At 42.5% G+C, this 27648-nt stretch overlaps 1 protein-coding gene and 1 long non-coding RNA gene across 13 annotated transcripts in view; one reads left to right on the top strand and one right to left on the bottom strand.

The window, feature by feature from the left end:
• Window positions 1-2247: 2247 nt before the first annotated feature.
• On the bottom strand, window positions 2248-26370 carry LOC148758377 (uncharacterized). 12 transcript variants are annotated; one of them, XR_016021100.1, is made up of 6 exons: window positions 26119-26367; window positions 25024-25107; window positions 22289-22349; window positions 13374-13424; window positions 10904-11868; window positions 2248-7070 (listed from the first exon to the last, which is right to left on the bottom strand). It is a non-coding gene; the product is annotated as an uncharacterized LOC148758377 (long non-coding RNA). The 12 variants fall into 12 exon arrangements; XR_016021099.1 differs by having other exon boundaries at window positions 10904-12401; window positions 26119-26359; XR_016021108.1 differs by lacking the exon at window positions 26119-26367 and having other exon boundaries at window positions 10904-11025; window positions 11525-12401; window positions 25024-25388.
• The window catches only part of GLI3 (GLI family zinc finger 3), a 278504-nt gene continuing 276335 nt past the window's right edge, over window positions 25480-27648 (top strand). Inside the window, exon 1 of the mRNA XM_088797850.1 lies at window positions 25480-25925. The gene's annotated coding sequence lies outside the window, so the exon portion shown is untranslated. The remainder of the gene's footprint in view (window positions 25926-27648) is intronic.

The following is a 27648-nucleotide window of genomic DNA, read 5'->3' as shown; positions in this document are numbered from 1 at the left end:
AAAACATAGGTACTAAACTTACGGACCTTGGGTTCAGAGAGGATTTTATGAATTTGACCTCAAAGCCAAGAAAAGTAAAAGCAAAAATAAATGAATGGGACTACTTATATCAAACTAAAAAGATTCTGCACAGCAAAAGAAACCATCAACAAAACAAAGAGGCAACCAACCAAGCAGAAAATATTTGTAAACAAACCCTCCAATAAGGGATTAATATCCAAAATATATAAGGAACTGATACAATTCAACAACAATAAAACAAACAATCCAATTCAAAAATGGGCGAAGGACCTGAACAGACACTTCTCCCAAGGCCAACAGATATACGAAAAAACGCTCAACTTCATTAGCTGTTAGGGGAATGCAAATCAAAACCACAATGAGATATCTCCTCACACCTATTAGAATCGCTATCATCCACAAGACAAATAATAACAAGTGTTGGATTTCATTACTTTGGAAATCCATTCTCATTTCCACCTTTGTCAATCAAAAAAAGAGCTTTTAGATATTTTAATATAATTTCAACTCTTGTACAGTCTTGAATGGTTGTAAAGTAAAATGTTTTAAATGTTCTGTCTGAACAAGTTTCTCATTGATGATGACTATGAAGAATTTGAAGAAATGAACATGAAAAGACTCTTACGTGGAGCTCCTTGTAGACAAACTGAAGCATAAAACCTGCTATAAAAAAGCAAGCTCAAGTTTTTGACCAAAAATATTGAAAAGGTGTTACTTAGAACATTTATATACATTTTATATTGTCTTTAATACTTTTTATTTCTTGTCATAATTGTATTATAAAGTCTTTTTTTCATCAAACATCATATACATGCACCCAGGTTCTATCCAGCTACTCCCATTGTCACTTTCCATATGAACCACAATAAGTTGAGAGTGTCTCTCTGCATTTTGCTCTATGTGACGAGTGTTTATTTTTTGATGCTTTTATTTCATAGGTATGGCCCCATTTAATTATACTAGATAACTTGCAGTTACTTTTGCACACCATATATGTTCTCTTGCTGTTTTCTCTGTGGAATGGTTAAGAGGCTATGGAACCAAAATGCCTGGTTTGAATCCCAACTTTGCCATTTATTAGCTGTGAGAGACTGAGTCAGTAACCTAACCTCTCTATCATGTAAAAAGGGCATCATAATAGTGACCACCTCATAATCGAGGCACTACACATAAACATCTAAGAATGATGCCTGGTATATAGTAAGCATCCCAACAATGCAGCTGGTTTTTTTCCCCTTCCTCTGCCCCTCTTTCTTCTTCCTTTGCCTAGCTCAGTCTTATCACCTCCATTTCCACGTTATTACCTCTGACTAACCGTCCCTGTCCACCATAGACCAGGATAGCAGATTCTCATAGGAGCTCCTGTAGCCCATAGTGTCACCCGTCGTGGCACATATTTCAAGGCTTGTAGTTTTATGTTCTTGTCTGTTGCCCAGCCCCCCTCACTAAAGCAGGAACTGTTTCATTAGCTCATAAATTGCCAGTGCCTGCCATGCTGGCTGGCACTCAGTAACCAGTCAGTGGATGAACACTCAAATGGAGATAGTATCCCCCTTCTTCCAGCTGCCCTTGTGTGACTTTGTGTCTCCTTCAAAGTTGTCCGTGGGTCAGAGGAAGGTTTAGGGCACTTTGGGGTTAGCCAGGCATTGGGCTTTACAATGGTAGGAGGTTCTCATGACAGGTGGAACATTTGTCGTGAGATTGCTCCTCCTACTTGAGGTCAGCCAGCTTGGGCCCTGAGCTGAGGCCTGAGTAAGGGCAGCAAGAGCTGGACCACGCCTCTCACATGGTGATGACTCCCGGTTGATAGCTGCGGAAGGTCCTGGGCTCCGACTGGTCAACAAATTGAAGTCCATCGACCTTGACGCAATCTGAGTTTGTCAAAGCTCTTATTCTTGCCTTAATGAATTACACGAACAACGTATCTGTTGTTTCTACATTTGGACTTGTGAAGATGTCAGGTTTTGGTCGTGATTTGTTGTTATTGTTTTTGTTTTAAGAAGTAAAAATAGCAACGGGAAAAGAAGTTGTCCATATGACAGAGAAAACTGATTATCCAACCATCATAGCTGGGTCTTGTGTGAGCCTTCACAAACTTCAGTGCCACAGGGCTATTTGGAAAGGGAAGAAGGAAAGACATTGAAAGGAAAAAACCTAACTTTTCTAAAGTAAAAAATGTATGTATGTGCATGAGTGTGTGGTGGGGTAGAAAGAAAAAAAAGCAGGAAAGGGAACTGACATTTATTTAACATCTACTGTGCTGAGGCCCCACATGGCCAGGCTCTCTAGGTGTCACTCATTCGGTCCTCACAACCACCCTAACAAATCAATGGTACTGCCCGCATTTACAGATGGTCAAAGACACAGACAAGTTAAGTAACAACGAAAAAGAACATTTTGTTGTGCCAGAAAAGTATGAAAACTATATAAAATTCAATGTCACTGTTCATAGTAGATTTCCTGGAGCACAGCCCCATTCATTGTTTTGCTGTTGTCTGGGCTGCTTTTGTGCTGCAACTGTAGAGGTGAGTAGTTGCACAAACTGTGTAGCCCACAAAGTCTAAAATACTTACCCTCTGGTCTTTTACCAAAAAGGTTTGCCAGTCCCTGTACTAAGGGAATGATTTTGAAAGTCTGTGGTTGCTTAGGAAAGTTTCTTAAGAAGGATAAAAAGGAATCATTTTGTCCCCTAACATAGTCTCCTAAATTCTAAGGATAACAGAATTATGAAATAGATATCAAATTAACATAAATTACATAAAATATTGATGATAAAGTAACTTTTCCATGTCCTTTATGCATATTTTCACTCTTTTCTTATCAGTATTTACATTTTCATTTTGCAGGGTTTAGCCAAGGAAGAACTTAGCAGAAAGGGAAGATGGAGACAGTCCTGGCTCTGCTTCTGGCTAAATTGAGCAAATCACTTAATCATCTTTGATTTAAATTTCCTTATCTCCAAATTGTTGGCTGGACAACATAATCCCTAAGGTCCCTTATAGTAATAAAATTATAGGCCTCTGTGACTCAGAACATAATTTTAAATGTTAAGTGATCGCTGAGGTTTATAGCAGTTATGGCTTTGCATTTATGGTAGATTGGTGGCCATATTTATGATTTATTTTACTTCAAATCCTTAGTCAGTATATCAGCTTCCAATTATGGCACTACCCTTGTAGGAAAATATGAGCTACTTTATAATGATTTGCTTCTCAAGAAGATGTCCAGGGATGCATTGAGGGAAAAACTGTAGAAGCTTTTACAGTTCTATAGTTTATTACCAATTTGAGATTTGGGGGAGTCTTTAGAAAAAGATTTAAAAATACATTGGTATGAGGTTTAGATGGGCATCTCGTTTTTTTTTAGTTAAAGAATGTACTTCTAGTAATCACCAATAAAAAGATTGAATGCCTTTTCCTAATGTTCCATCCTTTGACTCCTTTAGCTCCAGACGCTGAAACAAGCATGCATGGTGTTTGTAAGTTGTGCTTATTTCTTCAGACCTCTGGGGTTATTCTGATTGGCAGATCAGACAGGAAGACTAGAAGCATAATTGTAATTCTACCTAGGGCAAATTCAGTGTCGTCTGAATTTCCACTGTGTCGCTCACTTCCTTCGGACGGAGCTGGGGCTGTAGAACAGTCTGGAAGAGAAACTCCTCCTACAGAAGCCTGCCCAGAGCTGGGGCTGCAGACCAGAGCATGCTTCGTGGATCTTCCCTGGGGAAACAACTGAGCCGGGGCACTGCAGGGAAGTGTCGGAAGTGTTTGGTAGCCCCTGTCCAATACACTGTCAGTGATTTCTAATCTCTCATACTTTGGATTTCACATCAAACTATCATAAACTTAAGTACTGGGTCATGTACAGCAAACTTAAATGGAAGCAGAATATATGCAGAAACCTGGAGATGGGCCAAAAATAAATGGGATGTTTTGTATTCTTTCTTTCTATAGCATTGTTTGCTTTGTTTCCCTGAGATATGAGGATGTTTGCACCTGAGTGAAACTTGTGGTCTCTCGATACATTAGACAATGACTGTACACTGTCATGGTTAGAAGTTCTTAATCAACGGGTAATCTGGAAACTCACACTGATTAGTCCATCTCAGTGCTGGGTGATCTTGGCTGCAAGCTAGAACTACCCCTATCCCATGTAGCTGGGGGCTCGAGGAAGGACATCACATTTTAATTCAGTGGTCGCATGGAGGGCAGTTTAAAATGCTCATCCTCTCCCCTCTACCAACCACCTCTAAACACCTTAGCAATGCCCCCCTCAAAACAAAAAAAACATTAGCAACCGCATTCACCCCCAAACTGAAATGTCAGATGTTATGCCTGCCACTGTATTAACTAGCTTAATGCAATTAGTCCAAAGTTATGGTTTGAATAATTTTAGACTAAATTAATGAAAACATAAACTTATAAGCCACTGGCCCAAGAAATCAACAGCTCAAATTCCCAAACGAATCTTTATGTTAACACTTCAAGTCTAACCTTTTATTTGTTTGTTTTTACAATTATATGTCTTGCATAGACCAAATTCTAGGTGATACGAGGTCTGACAATTAAGTTCTTGAACTTGTTGCAACGATGTTGCTAACCTTTTTTGTTATCAGAGGGAATATACATTATGAATTTGTACCAAACAGACAAACAGTTAACCAAGTTTACTATTTGGAAGTGCTGAAAAGGCTGCGTGAAAAAGTTAGATGAAAATGACCTGAACTTTTCACTGACAATTAATGGCTCTTGCATCACAACAATGCACCAGCTCACACGGCACTGCCTCTAAGGGAATTTTTAGCCAGTAAACAAATAACTGTACTGGAACACCCTCCTTACTCACCTGACCTGGCCCTCAATGACTTCTTTCTTTACCTTAACATAAAGGAAATATTGAAAGGAAGACATTTTGATGACATTCAGGACATCAAGACGATGACAGCTCTGATGGCCATTCCAGAAAAAGAGTTCCAAAATTGCTCTGAAGGGTGGACTAAGTGCTGGCATCAGTGCATAGCTTCCCAAGGGGAGTACTTTGAAGGTGACCGTAGTGATATTCAGCAATGAGGTATGTAGCACTTTTTCTAGGATGAGTCCGTGAACTTAATTGTCTGACCTCATATACCTGGTGAAGACTACAGGGACCTCAAAAATGGCACATGCTTTGTTTTAAAAAAGGGAAGGAGGGAAGGTATGGTTGAAGGACAGAAGATGTTACCTGTAACATTTTAGCTTCGTTGCTACCAACTCAAAATCTCCTTCCTCAGTAATTCGTCCCTACTCTCTTATCGCCCAATGTCTACTGGCTTCAATTCAACATTCCCCTAAAATCGCTTTCCAAAAGCACCACTAGGTTCCACTATTTCATTGAGAGTCAAAGCTCATGCCTTTTTATGATCTGTAATGTCATATAGTCTAACCTCTTGATGCGTAAAGTGGGGCCTGAAGACAAACAGCATCACATCACCTGGGACTCATGAGAAACTGAGGATCTCAGATCCCAACCCAGGCTACTGAAGCAGATGGTACAGGGTCCGAGATCCCCCAGTAACTGAGATGCACATTAAGTTTGAGAGGCACCGTGTTAGCTTTTGCCTTCCTCACTGTCTCCCCAGCATTTAGAACAGTGCATGGCACATATTAGATGCTCAATAAATGTTTATTCAGGAAACCAACATGCCAAATTTGAGAGCCACTTTGTAATCCTCACCTTGTTTAACCTCCTTTAGCTATCTGAACAGTGACCACCCCTTATAAGTCTTCGATAATACTTCCTTCCTACTGCTCCAGCCTCACCTGCTCCATCTGACTTGGTGGATCACTATTATTAGTCTATCGTTTAAGTGTTGTCATTGCCCACAGTTGTGTCATATTGTCTTCTTCAGGTCTATATGCTTTTCTTGGTGAACCCATCTTTTCTCAGTTTTCACCAATATGTATTCAGGATTCCCAAGTCTTTATCTCCAGCCCAAACCTGAAACAACTCCATGTTTATATATCTAGTATTCTAAGAATATTTCTAACTCAATACCACAATGACTTGAAACTTGAAGTATCAGAATGGTACATGTTCTTCCTGCCCTGTTCTCACAAGTCCCCTCGCCCTACCAGCACATGTTCTTTAATTCTCTACTCTATGTTAGGCTGGTGCCATCATCTTATCACTGGTGTGAGAAAGTGGGAATTACCCTACACTTTCCCTTCCCCCCTATAAGTCAAACCAATTACAAATTCTAATTCCTACATCTGGATTTACTGGATTTATCCAAGTGGGATTTTTGAAATGAATCTGAGGTAGAGAGTCATTTCCACGCCAGGGTTTGAAGCCATAAGTTGTATATTTTCTTCCCATCGGAGGTCATACGTTTTAATGTGGTTGGAGAAACATAGTTCCCAGCAAGTCATTCTAGCCAAGATCTGGAGAAATCTAAAGATAGTATCTCAACAGAGATGCTCTAAAGGTCGTCTGCCTCTTTCTTCCTGGAGCTTGCTCTTATATTAGCCTCCAATGACTTTCCCTTTTTGACTTAAGCCATTGGATTTCCTGTGACCTGCCAGTAAAGAAAGACCCATGAACTTCAGCTACCAGAGAGGCCACAGCAGGAAATACCATGTTCAAAGCCCTGTGACTACAAATTTGCTTGCTTGGGGGATTCTGGCACATAACAGTCTGGGTGCATATAAGCCCATTTTCAGAAAGTGTCAGGAACTTCACAAACTTTTGCCAGATAGTCCCAGCAGAAAGGATATTGTCCCATTAAAAAAAAAAATTACACATATCATCCAATAAATCTTTAACTCCCAAAGACTAAAAACATATCAACTGTTGAAGATAACTTTGGCTTGTGGGGCTTCATAAAGATATTATTTAGAGAGGCGAACATAACATTGGGGTTTCCCTTGGGTGCCAGAGCCACAGGTAAGTCCAGTGTGTTTCACCATATGTACAGTCTTCTCTCTTAAAGTCAATATGGTTCGATGATAAGTTTCAGTCATTCCTCTTTCCCTTTTAGGAGACCACAGGCAGTGCTCAGAGACAGACTTTTCCTGTAATTGTTAATAAATACACAAAAATATCAATCAATCAATCTTTTACATGTGAGTTGATTCCCTCTAGACAATTCCTCTGCATAGAGATAAGTTGGGAAAACCAGTGTTTGGGACCAGGAGTCGGGTTTGGTTGCAGCCTATGAACATGCTAGGGAGTGGGCTGATATCTAGGTCTGGCAGCATGTCTGTCCAGTCCCCTACTAAGAGAAATGGATGTGGTGTAGCCCCTCCACCCCAGGCACAGCTGGACACATGGAACCCAGGGTCCAGGTTTTTAGAGTTACCCATCATGTCTTTGAATAGGCAACTATAGAATGATACAAGGTGGAAGTTGTGGGAGAAGAGCAGAGAGAAAGCAGAGGGGGCCAGCTTCAGAAGATGTGGCCGTTAAGACTTTCCTCCAGTGGGAACCTGCCCGATGGGATTCCACCCAAGCTTGAGCTGGGTGCTCCTTCCAGGTGCTCCTCTGTGACCTTCATGCCACACGAGCCCTCCAATTCCTGTTTGCATAAAATGACACCAGCCTCATTTCCTTATGGTCTATCTCCCCTCATGGTACCCAGTCTGTCTATCTTATTTATTTAACAAATGTTTATTGAGATCCTACTCTAAAACTACTCTAAGTATCTTTAAAATAAGGGGGAAAGAAATCAAGTTGAGTGTCTATGTACCATGTAGGGAATAAATATTATGTTATTTAATTCTCTAAATAGTTTTATAAAATAGGCCTTAGGATTCCACTTTACCTATGAAGAAATTGAGTAGCTTGCCCAAAAACACATAGCCAAAAAGGAGCAGAACTCAGATTTATGGTGCTTTTTTGAGCCCAGGCTTTGTTACCAACACAAAGCTAGATTTTAAGGGTGAGATAGCTTCCATACTGGCTTGATAGCAAGGGATGGACTACTTTCCTTCTGTTACTTCCATAACCGGGATATTGTGGCAATGAGCTGAGCACAGGAAAGCCCAGTCCACCATAAACCAGCCGACCCTTTTGTGAAGGCTCCTAGAAGCAAGCGGAGGCTGAGGGCTGTCATTCTGGGGCATGAATCATTTCCCTTGGGAAACATAGGTGTCTGTGCCCATTCCTGCCCCAGAGCATGCTATAACTGACAATACAAAATAAGTTTTTTTAAAAAAGTTAGTTTCTAAAAACTCTAAAACCTTGTCTTGAATAGAAGCTCTATTGTGAAAGGTGCCTTGTCCAGGCTGAATGCCCTCTCTTTGGGTTTGAGAAATATGCAGGAATTTAATTACTGCCCAAGTCTTTCTTATTCGGGCAAGCTTGAATGGGTTCTTCATGGCTGGGCTCCTTCTTTGGGAGACTTTAACCTTGATGGCTATCTACCCAGCACCTTTCCAATCAACACTGTGATTATTTAACATTTAAAAAATGAAAGGTGTTTTATTCTGGCTTTCTGATGCAGCCATCTGATAAGACCAGGATCTGGACAATCCAGGCTAACTAACCACTTTTTGCCTTAATTGCCTGGCCCATAAGAGGATAATTTACTCAGTTCTCCACTTCATTTTGCATGTGTAGATGAAATCTGATTGCAGTTGCTCAGGCACTGTTAATGCAAGTTAACAAGCACTGAGACTCTGCAATGTGTTGGTGTTTCAGGCTCAACTTTGATTCTCCTTAGAGCCTTTGTGTGTATGGTTGTTGGTGTGCCTCATTGAAATGTGCTGTACAGACAGACATCACATGTGACCCTGTGTATTTATGCTCTAAAGCATAGCTAATATTGGTGGAGCTTAAGGAGTGGCAGAAGGAGTATTTTCTATTTGGTGTTTCAAATGGTAAATTAGTGGAGCATAGGTTTCTATAGATGGTATCTTGGAAACTGAAGCAGCATACAGAATCAGTGCTTTCAAATATCATATGAAACTTCAAGGAAAGAAAAAGAAACGCATTGTGTGTTTCTTAATTCATGTAGAAGTAAAATTATACACTAAGCATATTCTGACACTTCATTATAATAACATGCCTTTTAAACAAGGTTCTCAAAACCCTTTTTAGCATTACCTAAGACTGTGGGATTGATTTCCCATATCAGGTGGAATATAAGCAAAAGCCAACACCTACCTTCTGGCCTGGAATCTGGCAAGCCCTGTCAACCTCTGAACCTTCAGCCAGGTTACTTCCTTTGCCTTCCTCTGTCTGGACCACACTGTCAGCCTCACCACTGCTCTTCATCCTGGATCTCAGCCTCAATCACCTCCTCAGAGAGGGACCCCATGATTACCCTATTTACAGTAGGTGTCTACCCTGAAATCTGCCACATACTGGCCTACTCTTTTCCTTTATAGTGCTCACCACAGTGTGTGTGTGTGTGTGTGTGTGTGTGTGTGTGTGTATGTTCATGTTGTTTCCCTTTCTATAGGAGGGCAAGGAATGTGACTGTTCGCTCACTGCCATACGCCCAAGGGCTTGTGCAGCCTGTCACATATCACATGCTCCATGCACGTTTGTTGAATGAGTAAATGATTGAGTTGAGAATCAACCTAAGGTCCTGCAAGTGTAGGCAGTCTGAACAAGAAAGGATACCCCATCTCTTTACAGAGCTTTGCCTACACACAGTCATCCTGCAAGCTACACTTGTCGATGGGTTTGTATAAAGAAAAACGTAGAGTAGCTAAGGGTTGGGTGCTTTGGATCTTTGTTGTTTCTAAATGATGTGCCCGTAAATTACTTCTGAATGATTGTGGGCATGGAAAAGTAGCAACTTATCTGGAATTGGCAGGTTGTTTCATGGGGGGAAGAAATTTTTCTCCAAAGAGTTCTTTGTGAGTCATAGAGACTTGGAATAGTTTTGTGACTTTAGATAGTTCAGTAGAACACTATTCAAAAAGAGTCACATTTTTATAGGTGAGGTAGAACGTAGACTTAAACTCACATACCTTAAGTCTCTTCATGAAAGGCTGTGACATAACATGGATCTCAGTGGGAATGAAAAATAGAAGGGAGAGGAGATTTGCTTTTCTTGGTATCTCCTAATCCAGTCAGAAGGCTCATCCCTTTATATACACCATCTCATTTCCTTCTCACAAAAATTCTGTGAGATGGTGTCACGTGGGGCGCCATGCGGGGTCTCTGCTCCCGCTCCCCACATTACAACGCAGGATATGGTGAGTCCAAAAAGGAACACCCACAGAGCCATAGGTAGGGGAGTTATATCACTATATTCTCGCTGGCGGCTGGGTTGCAGACACAGGAAGCAGGATCTACACTATCTGCAACCTGCCGTGCTAGCTGCAATCGGCGTTTGCTAGCCCAGCCATCATCTTCTTGCTAGCCCCCATTTTTCTGCTAGCATAGCCACAGCAGTTATATTAGTGGCCAATGGCTCACTGGTTACAGCTGACGGCCAACTAACCACAGCTGATGGCCATCCAATCACAGTTGATGGCCATTTACTACCTGAGCCAGCACCTTTCCACGTGAGGCCAAGAGCCTGGAAACTGCACTCCTGGCTCTGTCCCCACAGATGGGTATCATTATACTCACATATCGCATAACAACATTTCAGTCAATGACGGGTCACATATACAATGGTGGTCCCGTGAGATTCCAATGGAGCTGAAAAATTCCTATCACCTTAGCTGTATGTCATAGTGTGACATTACATGCTTCTGTACACATATGTGCAGTACATAATGCTTGATAATGATAAATGATTATGTTACTTGTTTATGTATATACCATACTATCCTTTTTATCATTATTTTAGAGTACACTCTTTCTACTTATTAAAAAAAAAAAAAAGGTTTCTGTAAAACAGTATGACGTGTTACGCCTACAGCAACCTTATACATGTTGTGTTTACCATGTCTCTTAATGGCATTATTTCTCTTGTGCTTAATTTAATCTTGTGTTGTTTTATTCATCATGGCCTCTAGAAAATCCACTGCTGATGTTGCCAGTAAGAGTCCATGTCAAGTGACTGACCTGGAAACAATATTAAGAGTGATTAAGGAGTCTGAAGGGGGAAAACCAGTGATGGTTATGCTCACCAGTCATGCATGTCTCATTGCACTGCACTACGATCTTGAAGAATGAGAATAAAGTGACAGAAGCTAAAAAAAATTGATTGTGGAGGAAAATTACTCCCTAGAGCAAATATTCAATATGGACAAAAACTTCCTTTTCTGGAAATGGATGCCCAAAAGGATTTTCACCCATAAAGAGAGCAAACCAATGCCAGGTTTTAAGGCTTGTAAGGACAGGATAACAGTCTTGTTTGGGGGCAATGTCACAGGCTACAAATTGTAACCCTTTGTGATTTGGTACAATGAAAACCCCAGGGCCTTCAAACGTATTAATAAACACACACTGCCAGTATCCTGAAGGAGCAACAAGAAGTCATGAATCACTCAGCTCCTCTTCCAAGATGCCCTCCTGAATTGCTATGTGAGCGAAATGAAGTACTGTTTGGAGAATAACATACCTTTCAAAAGATTTTGCTTCTTGTTGCTTATCTTCCTTTTATTGGTGATCTTCATCCTGATATCAAAGTGGTGTTTCTTCCTCTAAAACCACCTCTTTGATCCAATTGATGGATGAAGGAATAAGTAATTCTTAGGGGCCTACTACCTGAGGGGGACCTTTGACCAGGCCATCGCTGCAACTTAGGAGACACTGAGAAGACACTGAGGCAATTCTGGAAGGATTACAAACTCTGTGACTGCATCAGGAGTCTTGCTTGGGCTTGGAGTGATGTCACCAAGGAGTGTATGAATGGCATGTGGAAGAAGATACTCAAGAGGTTTGTCCATGACTTCAAAGGATTTGCTGTCAAAGAAGAGGCAGTTTCAAAAATCCACAAGGCTGTGGTTGAGATGTAAAACAACTTGAACCTGGGTGTGGATGAGGATAACACTGAGGATCTTCTAGAAGTTGTTCCAGAAGGACTGACTAATGAGGAGGTGTTAGAACTAGAACAGGAACACATAGCTGAAGGAGAAGCAAAAGAAAAGGAAACTGCAGGAGAAGAAAAAGAAGAAGATCCAAGAAAATTCACAGTGAATCATTTAGCGGAAACTTGTGCAGACTTCAGGCTCCTTAAAAAGTTTGACAACATGGACCGAACACCAAAAATTTTTCATTAATCAAGAGAAATGTTCATGGTGTATTATCTGCTTATAAGCAAATCTATAATGAAAAACAAACAAAAAAACAAGAAAACCACCATGGACTTACTTCTGAAAAGAGTGACACCGCCTCAAGAAGAGCCTCCATAGGTCCTTCAGGAGGTGTTCCAAAAGAAGGCATTGTTATTGTTAAGAGATGACAGGTCCATGCATGTTATTGACCATGAGACTTTCCTGTGGGACAGGATATGGAGGTGGAGACAGTGATATTAGTGATCCTGACCCTGTGGAGGCTTATGCTAGTGTGGTTAATATCTTAGTTTTTCACAACAAAAAAACTTAAAAATTTAAAAATAAAATAAGACAAAATTTAAATAGAATAAAGGTTAAAGAATAAGAATATATAGAAATAAAATATTTTTGCACAGCTGTACAATGTACTTGTGTTTTAAGCTAAGTGATATTACAAAAGACTCAAAAGTTAAAAAGTTTCAAAAATTTATACAGTAAAAAAGTTACAGTAAGCTAAGGTTAATTTGTTATTGAAGACAAATATTTATTTATAAACTTAGTGTAGCTTAAATGTGCATTGCTTATAAAGTCTACAGTCATGTAGTCATGTCCTAGCCTTCACATCCACTCCCTGCTCACTCACCCACAGCAACTTCCAGTCCTGCAAGCTCCATTCACGTGGAGTTCCCTATACATAGAGGTGTACAATATTTTATCGCTTATACCATATTTTTACTGTACCTTTTCTATATTTAGATACATGACTGCTTACCATTGTGTTACAATTGCCTACAGTATTCAGTACAGTAACATGTTGTACAGCTTTGTAGCCTAGGAGCAATAGGCTGTACCATACAGCCTAGGTGTGTAGTAGGCTGTACCATCTAGGTATGTGTAAGTACACTCTGTGATGTTTGCACAATGATGAAATTGACTAACGATGCATTTCTCAGAAACCATCACCGCCATTAAGTGATACATAACTTATTTCCAATTTATAGATGAACAAACTGAATGAACTGGCAAAGTTACAAAGCCAGTAATGGTGGAGGAATGATTTAAACCCAGATCTGGTCTGTCTTGTATACTTCTGATTAATATGAAAACCCCAAGGAAGTGTGACTGTTAGTCATTATTAAAAAATGCTATACATTATAGGTAGACAGATACATACATATAGAGAGAAACACTTACCTTTCACCATCTCTATGTAACTTGTGTTTCACTCTTCAGCGATGGTGGACCCTGGAAGGGCCATGAAAGGGGTGTTACAATAACAAAGGTATAAAAATGATCACTAGCTCTGAGCTCTCAGAGAGAATGTGGCTCAGAGCTCCTATGTCTTTCCCTTCTCCCACAAGGCTCTCTGAGCCCCCACATTCTCTCTGGTGTTTATTAGCATCCACCCACAGCCACCATAAGTATTGTTCTACCAGTCCTGATGCCCCTGGTGAGGCTGGACTATGAGCAGGAGATGAGCAGAGTAAATTAAAAACTGCAGGGATTATGTCATAAAAATGGCGGCGTGAGGTGAGCCTCTTGAAATCTCCCCTGGAATTTACAACAAATTGAACAACTATAATTCCACAAAGTACTCCCTGAACAGCAGACAGGCAAGACTAAGAGACACACAACTGAAATCATCTAAAGGTGGGCAAATTGGCGAGGTGGGGAGGGGACGGGGGGAGGAAGGAAGTGGGAAGTACGGAGACAGGGGCAGCGCAGGTGCAGGATCAGACCAGAACTTGGAGCTCAGAGCACCCTGCATTCCAGAGCAACCAGAGCTGCAGGAGAGGGAAGAATTTGGACTGTTAGCTCTCCGTTTATGGCCCACAGTCCCTCCTAAGGGGTCAGCATATAACACGGCTCAACACAACGCTCAGGCAGAGACCTGGGAGCAAACACTGAAGGAGGAAGGCTGAAAACAGTGCTTTAAGCCCTCACTGATGAGCAGAGGATGGAAGGCATAGGCACTGAGCCAGCTGTCCTCTCCCTACCCTCCCAGAGTTTGCCCCAACCCCCCTGCCCACTGCTAGAAGCGGAAAGGTACCAATGTCAGATCAAAAGAACAGAATATTTGCAGTCCTAAGAAGTGCGGCCTACAGCCACTAACTCGCAGCCCAACTAGTTCCAGCAAAGGGGAAGGAACCTTGGGTGCAGGGTGGGCTGTGCTGGTGGACGCTGCCATTGCTTAGAGCCACCTCTCACAACTCATCCAACTCCTGTCCCCACCTATCTGGGTGGATCCCTAGACGGATTAAGAGAGTTGCTGAAACATACAGGCCCTAAATCTGATGCAGAAAGAACTTTGGAACTTCAGAAGCTCTCCATATCCCCCCAAGGAGGCGGTGCCCTGTGATCCAGGCAAACTGTTCACATAAGAGAAGCCCCTCTTCAAGGGAATTCCCCCATTGTGTGAGAAGCTGGAAAAGTTCAGAGAAAATATAACACTACAGCGTGAGAGAGAATAAATGGCTGCAGTCAGAGAGAAAATAAAACATTCTACTAACACCTACTGGAAAACAAAAGAAAGACCTCTTCCTATCAACCTGTTGAAGAACCCACTCCTATAGATGCCTAGGAAGAGAAATAATAATTAATTAATTGCCATGAATAACCAAGGTAACAAGACAGCTCAGAAAGAAAATGAAAAGTCCCCAGAAAATGAAGTTAAAGACACGGAAATATGTGACTTAAATGATAGAGAATTCAAGACTGCAGTTCTGAAAAAACTCAACAAGATGCAAGAAAACACAGACAGGCAGTTTAATGAACTCAGAAACACAATCAAAGAACAAAATGAATATTTTACCAAAGAGATTGAAATTTTAAAAAGGAACCAAATAGAATTTCTGGAGATTAAGAACTCAATAAAAGAAATGAAGAATGAAATAGCTAGCTTAGGTAATACTGTTGACCAGATGGAGGAAAGAATCAGTGACATCGAAGATAGAAATCTGGAAATGTCACAGATAGAAGAAGAGAGAGACTGAGAGTTAAAAGAAATGAAAGAACTCTACAAGAACTTTCTGACTCCATCAGAAGGAACAATATAAGAATAAAGGGCATACCAGAAGGACAAGAAAGGAAGAATGGAACAGAGTACATTCAAACAAATAGTCCACGAGAACTTCCCAAACTTGTGGAAAGAACTGGATCCTCGAGTCCAAGAAGCAAATAGAACACCTAATTACCTCAATCCCAACAGGCCTTCTCCAAGGCCCACTGTATTTAAGCTGTCAAAAATTAATGACAATGAAAGAATCCTCAAGGCAGACAGGGAAAGGAAGACGGTAACCTATAAAGCGAAGCCCATTAGGTTATCATTAGATTTTTCAGCAGAAACTCTGCAACCCAGGAGGGAGTGGAATCAAATATTCAAACAGAAATTATAAGCCAAGAATAATATATCCAGGAAAGATACCCTTTAAATACAAAGGAGGAATAAAGACCTTTTCAGACATATAGAAGCTGAGGGAATTTTCACACACATGGCCTGCACTACAAGAAATACTGAAGGAGGCTATTCGACCTGAAACAAAAGCAAAATAATACAAAACCATGAGTAGTATTACAAACAGACAGAGACAGGAAATGGCAACCCGTACACCAAGTAAGACACTATACACTTAAACATAACTCACAGGGTAAAGAAAGAGGAAAAAAAATAAAAATAAAAACTTTAAAAAAAGAGGAAAAAGACACCTTGATACTGCAGCACAGAAATCAACTCACAACATAAATAAGGATAATTTGTGACAACAAAAACATAAAAGGGGAGAGACTAAAGGTCTGAACCAGCACAAGGGAATGGAGAAAGTAAGCATATTGAAGAAAATGGAATACTCTAAATATGATACTTTCTTTTACATAATCTTAGTGGTAACCACTCAAAAAAAATCCAAAACCGAAATATACAATATAAAAAAAGAAGAAATAGAGGGAAAAATCATAGAATACCACCACACTGAAATAACAGACAGCAACAAAAAGGCAAAGAAATAATGGAGACACCATTCTACCAGAAAACCAGAGATAGAATGATAGGACATTCTCATATGTCAATAATCACCCTAAATGTAAATGGACTGAACTCACGAATAAAAAGTTACAGAGTAGCAGATTAGATAAAAAAAAACTAAACCTAACCATATGCTGCCAAGAGACAAATCTTAGCTACAAGGACAAATATAGACTCAAAGTGAAAGGGTGGAAACTGACACTCCAAGGAAATGGTATTCAGAGAAAAGCAGTTATAACCATACTAATATCAGATGAAACAGAATTCAGGATAAAAAAGGTAACAAGAGACAAAGATGGACGTTTCACAGTGAAAAAGGGGAATATACAACAAGAAGACATAACAGTCATCAGTATTTATGCCCCCAATCAGGGAGCACTAAAATATACCATGTTTCCCAGAAAATAAGACCTAACCGGAAAATAAGCCCTAGCATGATTTTTCAGAATGACATCCCCTGAACATAAGCCCTAATGCCTCTTTTGGAGCAAACCTTAATTTAAAACCCAGTCTTATTTTCGGGGAAACACGGTACTAAGCAACTACTAACTGAACTGAAGGGAGAAAATGACCAAAACACAATTATAGTAGGGCACCTAAATACATTATTGATACCTATGGATAGATCATGCAGACAGAAAATAAATAAATAGCAGCCCTAAATGACACATTAGATGAAATGGACATAATTAACATTTATAGAGCACTTCACCCTAGAACATCAGACTATACATTTTTTTCTAGTGTACATGGAACATTCTCAAGGACAGACCATATATTGGTACATAAAACTAGCCTCAGCAAATTTAAGAAGATTGAAATCATCCCAAGCATATTTTCTGATCACAAAGCTTTGAAATAGGATATCAACTGCAAAAAAAAAAAAAAAAAAAAAAAAGGCAGGAAAAGCAACAAACATGTGCAGCTTGAACAACATACTTTTAAAAAACAACTGGGTCAAAGAAGAAATAATACGAGAGATCAAAAGATACATAGAAACAAATGACAATGAAAATACATCCTACCAAAATTTTTGGGATGCAGCAAAAGCAGTTTTAAGAGGGAAATTCATATCATTACAGGCCTATCTCAAGAAAGAAGAAAAATCTTAGATAAATAACCTCACGTTACACGTTAAAGAACTAGAAAAAGAAGAAGAAATGAAACCCAAAGACAGCAGAAGAAAGGAAATAATAATAATCACAGCAGAACTAAATGAAATAGAGAACAAAAAGACAACAGAAAAAATTAATTGCAACAAAGAGCTGGCTCTTTGAAAAGATTAATAAAATTGGCAAACCCTTGGCAAGACTCACTAAGATAAAAAGAGCAAAGACAGAAATAAACAAAATCAGAAATGAAAGAGGGGAAGTTACCACAGATGTGACAGAAATACAAAGGATCATCCAAGAATACTACGAAGGACTATATACCACCAAATTCAATAACCTAGAAGAAATGGACAAGTTCTTAGAAGCATATAGCCTTCCTAGGCTGAATCACGAAGAACTGGAAAATCTAAATAGATCGATCACCAGTAAGGAAATTGAATCAGTCATTTGAAACCTTCCCAAAAGCAAAAGTCCGGGACCAGCTGGCTTCACTAGTGAATTCTACCAAACATTCAAAGAAGATGTAATACCTGTCCTACTCAAAGTTTTCCAAAAAATTGAAGAAGAGACAATACTCCCTAACTCATTTTATGAGGCTAACATTACCCTGATACCAAAACCTGGATAACAAAAAAAAAAGAAAATTACAGACCAATATCTCTGATGAATACAGATGCAAAAATCCTAAACAAAATTCTAGCAAATCGAATGCAACAATGCATTAAAAAGATTATACATCATGACCAAGTGAGGTTCATCCCAAGGGCACAAGGATGGTTCAACATCGGCACATCCATCAATGTGATACACCACATAAACAGAATACAGGACAAAAATCATATGAGCATATCAATAGATGCCGAAAAAGCATTTGATAAGCTACAATATTCATTTATGATTGAAACACTTAATCAAATGGGTTTAGAAGGAAAATACCTCAACATAATAAAGGCCATATATGACAAACCCTCATATATACCCTCATATGACAAATTCTGCACGTGGAAAGCCAAGTGCAAAAGAATGAAACTAGACTGGTATATGTCACCGTGTACCTAAATTAACTCAAAATGGATCAAAGACCTAAACATAAGACTTGAAACAATAAAATGCAAAGAAAACATAGGTACTAAATTTATGGAACTTGGGTTCAAAGTGCATTTTATGAATTTGACCTCGAAGGCAGGGGAAGTTAAAATAAATGAATGGGACTATATCAAACTAAAAAGCTTCAGCACAGCATAAGAAACCATCGACAAAATAAAGAATCAACCAACCGAATGGGAGAAGATTTGTTGCAAACAATGCCTCTGATAAGGGAGTAATATCCAAAATATATAAGGAACTCATACAACTCAACAACAACAACAACAAAAAACCAAACAATCCAATTAAAATATGGGCAGAGTACCTGAATAGGTAATTCTCCAAAGACATACAAATGGCCAATAGACATATGAAAAAATGTTCAACATCACTAATCATCAGAGAAATGCAAATAAAAACCACAATGAGATAGCCAGTTAGACTGACTATCATCCACAAGACAAATAGTAACAAGTTTTGGAGAAAAAAAAAACCCATACACTGTTGGTGGGAATGCAGACTGGTGCAGCCCCTGTGGAAGGCAGAGTGTCATTCCTGAAAAAATTAAAAATAGAATTATCATATGACTCAGTAATCCTTCTCCTGGGTATCTACCCAACAAATCTGAAAACATTTATCTGTAAAGATATATGTGCTCCAATGTTCACTGTAGCTTTATTTACGGTGGCCAAGACATGGAAACAACCAAAGTGTCCTTTGATAGATGATTGGATAAAGAAGTTGTGGTATATATACACAATGGTATAGCATTTGGTGGTAAGAAAAGATGAAATAGTACCATTGGTGATAATATGGGTGGATCTTGAGATTATTATGTTAAGCGAAATAAGTCTGAAAAACTCAAGAACCATACGATTTCACTGATATGTGGTATATAAAACTGAAAACAAGTAAAGACAAAGAAATGAAGAAACAAAACCTCATAGACACAGACAATAGTTTAGTGGTTACCAGAGGGTAAGCAGGGAGGGGGTAGTAGATGAGGGTAATGGTATCAAATATATGCTGATGGAAGAACTGACTCAGCGTGGTGAACACACTATGTGATATATAGATGATGTATTACAGAATTGTACACCTGAAACCTATGTAACTTTACTAACAATTGTCACCCCAATAAAGTTTAATAAAAAAATGCAGTGGTGACATGGGCAGGGATGAATGAAGGAGAGGAATTCTAGTGGGAAATGGAGCTTTTGCTCTGATGTGTTTGATATCAGATCTCCTCCTTTATACCGTTCATGAAAAGACTCAGTAAAACCTACAGTGATGTGAATGGATTATTTAGGGTAAAAACAGCAAATTCAAAGTTTTTTAGGAGTGAGACAAATTATGCAAATGATGTAGAAATATAAGGCCATGAGGAGTGGTAGAGACTGTGGCACAAAGAAGAGTCCAGGGCAAAATTTACGCATGCATATCCAACAATATGCATCAGCAGACAATGTTTGTCCCATAGGCCACTGTGTGTTCCTTTAGCATTAAGGACACTCAAAGAAGAGCTGAGCATGTCTGCCAGGTGGGTGGGAGAGAATCACACAGATACAGAGTGGAGCAGATCCTGGGCAAAGAGAGATGGAAGAGGCAAGTGAAACCAGAGTGTCATATGAATAAGCTGCCAGAAAAGGAAGGTGAGACCTCAAGAAACAGACCGTGGTCACTAAACTGCTCTGTTTGAGACACACAGAGAAACATCTTATTTTTGAAAGAGAAGGATGGAGAAAATCACCCCTGGACTACCCAGATCATCAGGAAAATCTGCGAAGCTCACCCCATTGCCACTGTGGTGGGTTTCTTGTGGAGCAGGCAAGGGTCTATGTATATATAGCATGTGGGGTGATGTCATGTAGCATCCACAGGAGCTCTGAACTTTGCAGAAATCCAATGGGAGGGTTTTAGGTCTTCCCAACTTGTGGGATTGGCTGAGGTCCAAGCCAATTACAGCTACATCTCCAAGGTGAATAGCACCATAACCAACATCTGGGTTACATTTATGATCCCAATGTTCCAGGAAGATGGAAGAATAAGTTATGCAGGTGCTGAGTGAGAGACCCTTGGAAGGGCACCTGTGTGATGAACTTAAAAGCATTCTCTCTGGCAACCAGCCAGTCAGCATGGGGAAGCTCAGGCCCATCCCCTGCTCTACTGCAGGGAGTATGTCCTTCCCAGGCCATTTGGTGGCTGGGGATCTGCCTGTATCCCCAGGACTTTCCCTATATGCACAATGGCTAGTGGGTGCAGCGCACACAGAACCAGGATGCCCAGGAAATGAGAGAGAGCAGCAGGAAACTTAAACATGTCTAGAGTTGCCCTCAGCAACTCAAATCAGTGCCAGTGTAGGAATCAGAGGGAATCCAGAAGACAGCACTGTAGAATAGGAGGTCATTGTAGAGAGACGGGGTGAGGGAGAGAGAGTAATGAGTTGGGTGACCCTGGGGTTTGGAACCTTGATTTTTGCTCTATCTCCTTTGTCAAGTTTCCTCTCTCTTGGTTCTCATAGCAGTGAGATAACTCATAGTCAGGGCTGCCTGGCTTGGAGGGAGTTCGGCCTTCTCCAGCTGCTCCCACTCAGGGGTCAGGTCAGTTGAGGGAACATGCAGGAATGCAAGAAACCTTATTTTTGTTTTGGACTATAGTTCTCAAATGCAGCCCATACAGTATTTCAATTCCCACCGTTTTTCAAAGTGATGAGAATCCTTAGGGAACGACTATCTTAACTGGCACCTACAAACTTCTGAAAGACATACATACACAGAGATGCTAAGGGTCCTAGTTTCAGCACTAATCTGCATTCTCTGCTGTAATTCAGAAACGTTTGAAATGTTGAGTGAGCTGGTTATGAAGTCTGCAAGGAATCTATGTATTTGCCATGTCAGACTAAGGAGGCTCCTGGGAAATATCTCACCATAAGTGCAAAGAGCATGCAGCAGAAAGGCTTAGTCCAACAGTAAGGATTCTATTAGGGATGGTACGTGGCATTTGAATTTTTATGAGTGTTCACTATGTTAAGCTTGCAAGTTTGAGAGCAATAGAGGATGGTATCAATCCCTAAGTAACGAAGCTCCTAAGCTAATCAGCTATCTCCAGATGGAAAACTAGTAAGACACTTACACATAGGAATGTGACTTGTAGGATGCACAAGTGACTTCAGATGGATTGAAGGCACTAACTCCCAAAAGACCAACCCCATGATGGGAAACTGAAGCAAAGGTGACAGTCCTGCATTTACAGGAGGGAAGCAGCACAAAAGAGGAAGAAAATGGTGGCTATCATGTTGGGCTCTATAGAAGACATGTTAAACGTGCACCTGCCATGCAACGGAGTCTCCCTCTTGGCTTGTCAAGAGGAATATTGCATCCCCTCAGACAGGTAATTAGCAGCTGGAAGGTGGAAACTCAGTAGGCATTTGTATGAGCCCCTGGATCCTGCCTTGCCTGTAGCCTGCCTATACACTTTTGGACTTCTCAGTCAGCAAAACACTCCTCCTCCCCCCTTTAAATTTAACTTGAGCCAATTTGAGTTTGAATTTTGTCACTTGCAGCTGGTAGTTTATCGGTATACATGAAATATCCCCTTGGAATTTCACAATAATTAGTTGGGGGCTATTGTGCAGGGAGATGGAAGGGCTGCCGTGGTAAGTGAAGGCAAGATTGGTCATTATGTACAGCACACACAACCTGGCAAAAAAGTGCAGAGAAGCGTGGGAAGTTTACTCTCAGCCCCATCCTTTGTCCTCTCAATTGCAGACCCTTCATTCTCCTGTATCTTTCAGTGTTGTCATGGGTTGAATTGTGTCTCTCCTCTCCCCCCAAAAAAGACATGCTGAAGTTCTAACTCCTGATTTAGAAACACGGTTGTTGCTGACATACCTAGTTAAGATGAGGCCATACTGGAGTAGAGCGGGCTTCTAGGCCAATGTGACTGGTGCCCCTAGGAAGAGGAGAGACAAACAAAGAGAGAATGACTGTTTCCCAAGCTCGGTGACGATAGTGGCATAAGTTGGAGGGAAGTAGCTACAAGATACAAAACACCAAGGATTGACAGAAGTTAGGAAGAGGCAGGATCTTCCCCTAAAGGTTTCAGAGGGTGCGTGGTCCTGCTGAGACCTTGATTTTGGACTACTAGACTCCAGAACTGTGAGACAATAGATTTCTGTTGTTTTAAGCCACCTAGTTTGTGGCAACCCTAGGAAATACAAGTATCTTCACGTCTCGTCTCCGACTTCATTCAATTTGGTGCCAAAAAAAAGAAATTCTGTCTTATAAGCTTAATCATTTTGAGGACTCATTATATAAAAATTTCCTAGGAGATTTGCATTTGAAAAGAGAACTGATGAGAAATAGCAATAAATGACTCTATAATGGTGGAATTTTAGACATGGAGAAAGGGCAATCTCAGAGCCTTGTAGGTCTACAAGTGCCAGTTTATTATTACAAGAGACGTTCCAATATTGAGTTTCAGGGTGCCTTTGGATTTTTAGAGATGTCTCAGGAGACCGCCACCCCAACTACAACCAGAGTAGTTCTCTTTTATGTTTTGGGATTCCATATAAGATTTCATTTGGAAAAAGAGTTCTTGTGTCAAAATAGATTGAAAGTCATTGCATTATGTCACTATTTAACTCACATTAAGGCAAACCATATTTTTTCCCTCTGCCATTTCTGCAAAATGTACCCTTACATACATGTTTACTACCAAAGCAGAGAGCTGTTAGTTCCCGCCAAGAATCTAAGGTGAGGAAATAGGGACACACAGCAGACACCACCATTATTCCTCTTTTGTTTTTAGCTATTCTGATGGACATATGGGGAAAGATTAGCTGTTTTTTCTTTACTTGTCTTTTTAAAACTGAGAATCAAGATCTTTATGATCCAAAATCTGCTAGAAGACTGTTTTAAGTAAAAGTCAAAATATCGAATTTATTCAAGTTGTTGATTTATTGGCTGTCTTTCTTTTTATTTATTTTTTGCCATTGGGTGAGCAGAGGAGGCTATCAGGATGTATTATTTGCATTCAGGTGATTGAGGCAGAAGCAGTACTTGAATACAAAAAAAAAAATTGTGACTGATATTGGAGTTTACATAGGAAAGAGTGGCTTGCAATTCCCTGCAATTGCAAAAGTATAATTCTTACACATTTGTGTCCCTTTATACTTTCACATGCATTATCTTATTGGAAACTCATATAAATCCTGGGAGGTATGCGGCCTGGTTTTCCTATTACCATCCCACAGATGGGCTCTGAGCCTGTGGAGACTCAGGGCCTGAGATCAGTTAGTGAGGGGAAGCTGGGACAGCCACCCTAGTATCCTGAGACACTTGCTCTGTGCGGTAAGTGGTGGGTTTCCCTTCTTTCCTTCCTTCCTGCCTGGGAGGGAGGGAGGGAGGGAGGGAGGGAGAGAGAGAGAGAGAGAGAGAGAGAGAGAGAGAGAGAGAGAGAGAGAGAGATCTTAAAATAAGTGCCTAAAAAAGACCTTCAGGCCTACTTTATCTCCACAGCTTCTACCATGAAAGCTTAAGCCAGAGGCAGCTTTTGTAGAGTCTTTAGAAAAGCAACAAGTCCCAGGAAACAAATAGTGAATGCCATCATCAATTCCGTTAAAAAATTCTCCTTAAGCATTTGAATCTCAAAATGCTCTTCAAATCATAATAGCTAATCATTCATCCACCCACTCTCTTCCTCAGTCAAGACACTCAGCGAGTCAACACAAGTGCACCCTGAGCTCCCAGGCACTGCTGGCTGCTGGCTGGTGGGTAGAGAGGCTCAGTTTACTCCAGGAGAATGAATTTTGGAATGTCACAGGGTTGTTTTGTTTCGTTCGTTTCCTTCCTTTGTTCCTCCTCATTTTTTAAGTTCCAGGTCCAGGATGGGTACATTGAAAGGGAACAGATGTAGGCTGGCTGATTGAGGAAGAAGGGAAAATAATTTTTACTAGTATGGGCCACTGAAAATAAATCAGGGACAGAAACACTTTGTAGCTCAGGGAAAAGCACCACGTAGGAGTCCAGGCTCCAAGCCCGGGGTCTTTGTTTTTGTGTCCTTTGTAAAGTGGCCCATGGGGACAGCAGGCTGTGTAGTGGGAGTTCCCACTTCCCAGAATTGGCCCCAAGGGCAGATGAGACCGGCGGAGAGGAAAACCCTGAGCTTCCAAAAGCATCCTCTGGCGAGAGGGAGTTTCAGGGTTGGGTAATGGTACAAGTAGAGGGGGAGCCAATGAGGGGTGTGCTCAGAGAGGCCTTAAAAGAAAAAAGGGTCCCAAACTGTGAGCGAGAGAAAAGGGAGCCGAGAGGCGGGGTGGGAGGCGATGCGCGCGGGCAGGATGCAGCCCCTGCGCGCGGGGAGCTGGGGTAGGGGCCGGCGGGGGAGTCCCAGCGGGGCTGCGAGAGCAGGCGGGGAGGGCAGCCGTGACATCACGCCCGGGCCCCCTTCCCTTAGCCGGGTGGGTGGGGCCTCGGCGCGCGGAGCGGGCGCGGGGTCAAGGAGGGGGAAGAGGAGGAGCAGGCATGAATGTGTCTGCGTGAGGACCCAAGAGAGGCGGAGGAGGCGGAGGGGGGAGGGAGCTCGCGCGTGGCTCCCGGCGCCCCGGCTACCCCCAGTCCCCTACCTCGGCCCGCGCCGCGCCGCCTCCTTTGCAGCACCGCCCGCATCGCAGCTGGGACCCGCTCCGGGCACGGCGACCCGGCGCGGCCTGGAAGGAGCGAGAAAGCAAAAGTAAGGCGAGCTGCACTCCAAGTTTTCCCAACTTCGCCCCCTGCGGCGGCAGGCGTCCAGCTGCTCGGCGCGTCCCCACGGCGCTAGAGAGTGGCAGAAAGAAAAGGGACGGGGCGGGGGCGGGGGCTAAGGAAGAGAGAGCGCGCGGGTGAGGGGAGAGTCCGGCAACATCTGTTAAAACTTGGGGGAGGAGGAGCGCGGGCAGGAGGAGGAGGAAGAGGAGAGGAGGGAAAAGGGAGCGCGAGGGAGGGACGCGTAGAACCGAGGGACAACTTTTCCACCGCGTGAGTAGCGCGGGCTGCGCTGGGCCGGGGTGGGGGGGGCCCTTTCACCCGCGCGGGTCTCCAGGCCGGTATGGGACCTTCTTCCAGAAAGTCGATTGGATGCCAGGAGGGGCTTACGGTGGGGGCTTTCTTTCTTTCTCTTTCCCCTACCTCCCGCGGGTGAACCAAATCAGAACTGTCACTCAGGGCCTGTGAGTCAGAAGGGATCGGATTACAAGATCCCTGAAACCGATGCCGGAGCTGCACGAGCGGGCGGGAGCGGGCAGGGGCAGCGCCACCGGCGCGCTCGCACACTCGCCGTCGCGCATACTCGCCTCCCGGACTCGCCCTCCCCGCGCGCCCCGCGGCCGCCCGCGCCGCACCATGCCCACCGCCCGCGCTCCTCGCGCCCAGCCCCTCCGCTCGCCTTAGTCCGAGCCGCCTGCGTCTCGCGGAGCCGGGAGCCACCCGCCCGCATCCCAGACGTGGGTCTATGGGAAGTTTGGGGACTTGACAGCCGCCGCTGCCGCAGGTACGTCCCACCCAAAGTTCTTTGTTTCGCTGGCCGCGCATCAGGCAGCCTGCTCCTGCGGCCGTGCGGGCGCCTCCAGGTCGAGAGGGGTTCCCCAATAGGGGGAACCGGAGAAAGTGAAAATGGCTGTCAAAAGCGCCCAGATTTAGAGAGCAACCCGTAAGGCGTCAGAGCAAGGCTTTCATTCGCTTACTTCTTGAAGCTCCCTTTCCAAGTGCCTGCCCCCTCGTCCATCGGGAGACGGGCTGGAGAATTGCACATCCTGGATGGGGACGAAGTTTGCAGCAGCGACGACGGCGCCCCTCGTACCCATTCCTCACCCAAAGGTTGAAGAGGAGCTAGGTTAGGTTAGACTTCTAAAGCTCGGGCGTCTGCCTGCGCACTGTTGCGTCCTCCTCCGGTGCCCCGCGCGGTGTACTGCGGGCGGGTCCGCGCGGGGTTCGCGGCTGCGGGGTTTCCTTTAGCCTGAGCTTCCCTTCAGAGGGCGGGGGAGCGGTGTGCGCCCAGGGACAGGCGTGCCTCCGCGGTAATAGAGGAAAAGTGAAAGTTGTACCATCTGTGTATGATTTGGAATTCTTTCATTTCTTTTTCTTTTCAGGGACAGCACACACACACACACACACACACACACACACACACACACACAAAGACATAACAGAAAACAAAAGAAATAAAAGCGTTAGAAGCTGCAGGGAGTGAGTGCGGGAGTGTGGGTATCCGTGGCCCCTGCAATAATAATTTAAGAGGCCGAATTTTCACAGAGCAGAACTGTGTATGAATCACTCTGCAGGGGACAGTTACTTTGAGTTGCCGAGGGAAAATGGGAGGGAGGAGGTCGAGAGGGAGTAAATATTTACCCCAAACTTGGAGACTTTGTGAAACGACTTTTAAGCATATTGCCAGAGGCCAAAGCACCACTGCACACCCGGGCCTTTTATCCTTCCCAGAACTTTGTCCTGTCCCTGATTGCACCTCCTTCAGGAGTTGCCACCCCTAGAGAGGCTGGACCCAGGCTTCCCTTGCTGACCCCGTGTAGAAAGAGGTTTAAGGAGGCAGCCACCTCGCACTCTTCTGCCCCCACTTCTCATGTCCCTGATGTGCACTGCCGAAGAGATTCTGGCCTTGGGTGCAGTGCTCGTGGCCCACTGCCAGTTTATATGTACAAGTATTTATGTAAAACATTTTCTCCCAGCTCCTTGCCAGCTGTTCCATATTTTCCAGCTGCCATTTCAGTTTGAAATGATGGACTGTCCGCATCTCCCAAGTAAAAGAGTCCTGTAGTCAGAGGTGTGGGGACACAAAAAATAATTTTTCCTCCCGTCTTCTAAGTTCTAGCTGGGCTAATAAATTAACATGAGAGAGATCAACAGGGAAGAGTGTCCAAAATTTATTACGGATGTTCATGCCGGGGTGCCATCAGAATATGAGGCCTGAGGATACATTGGCTTTAAGGTTTCTATGCCATTCTGGACAAAGGAGAGGGAAGCAGGGGTCTGGGATTTCAAAGGGAACGTGGGCAGTTTACAGGTAGATGAGAAAGAGCAAACATGTGGTAAACAAACTCTTGCTGGGCCACCCAGAGACAATAGGACATAGAGGGAAGTCCAACAAACAGGCTTGGCTAGATTTCTCCCTCTCTGCCACATTTAGTTTAGAATCTGACGCTAAGGTGATGCTCCTATCCTTTAAGCAGGTTTTTCTGTCTGAATTCCTTTAGGCAGGC

The sequence above is a fragment of the Rhinolophus sinicus genome, chromosome 4 (genome assembly GCF_057876585.1).
Source record: "Rhinolophus sinicus isolate RSI-liver-muscle chromosome 4, RSI-T2T, whole genome shotgun sequence".
NCBI lineage: Eukaryota > Metazoa > Chordata > Mammalia > Chiroptera > Rhinolophidae > Rhinolophus > Rhinolophus sinicus.
This window is presented reverse-complemented; position numbering and strand designations above follow the sequence as displayed.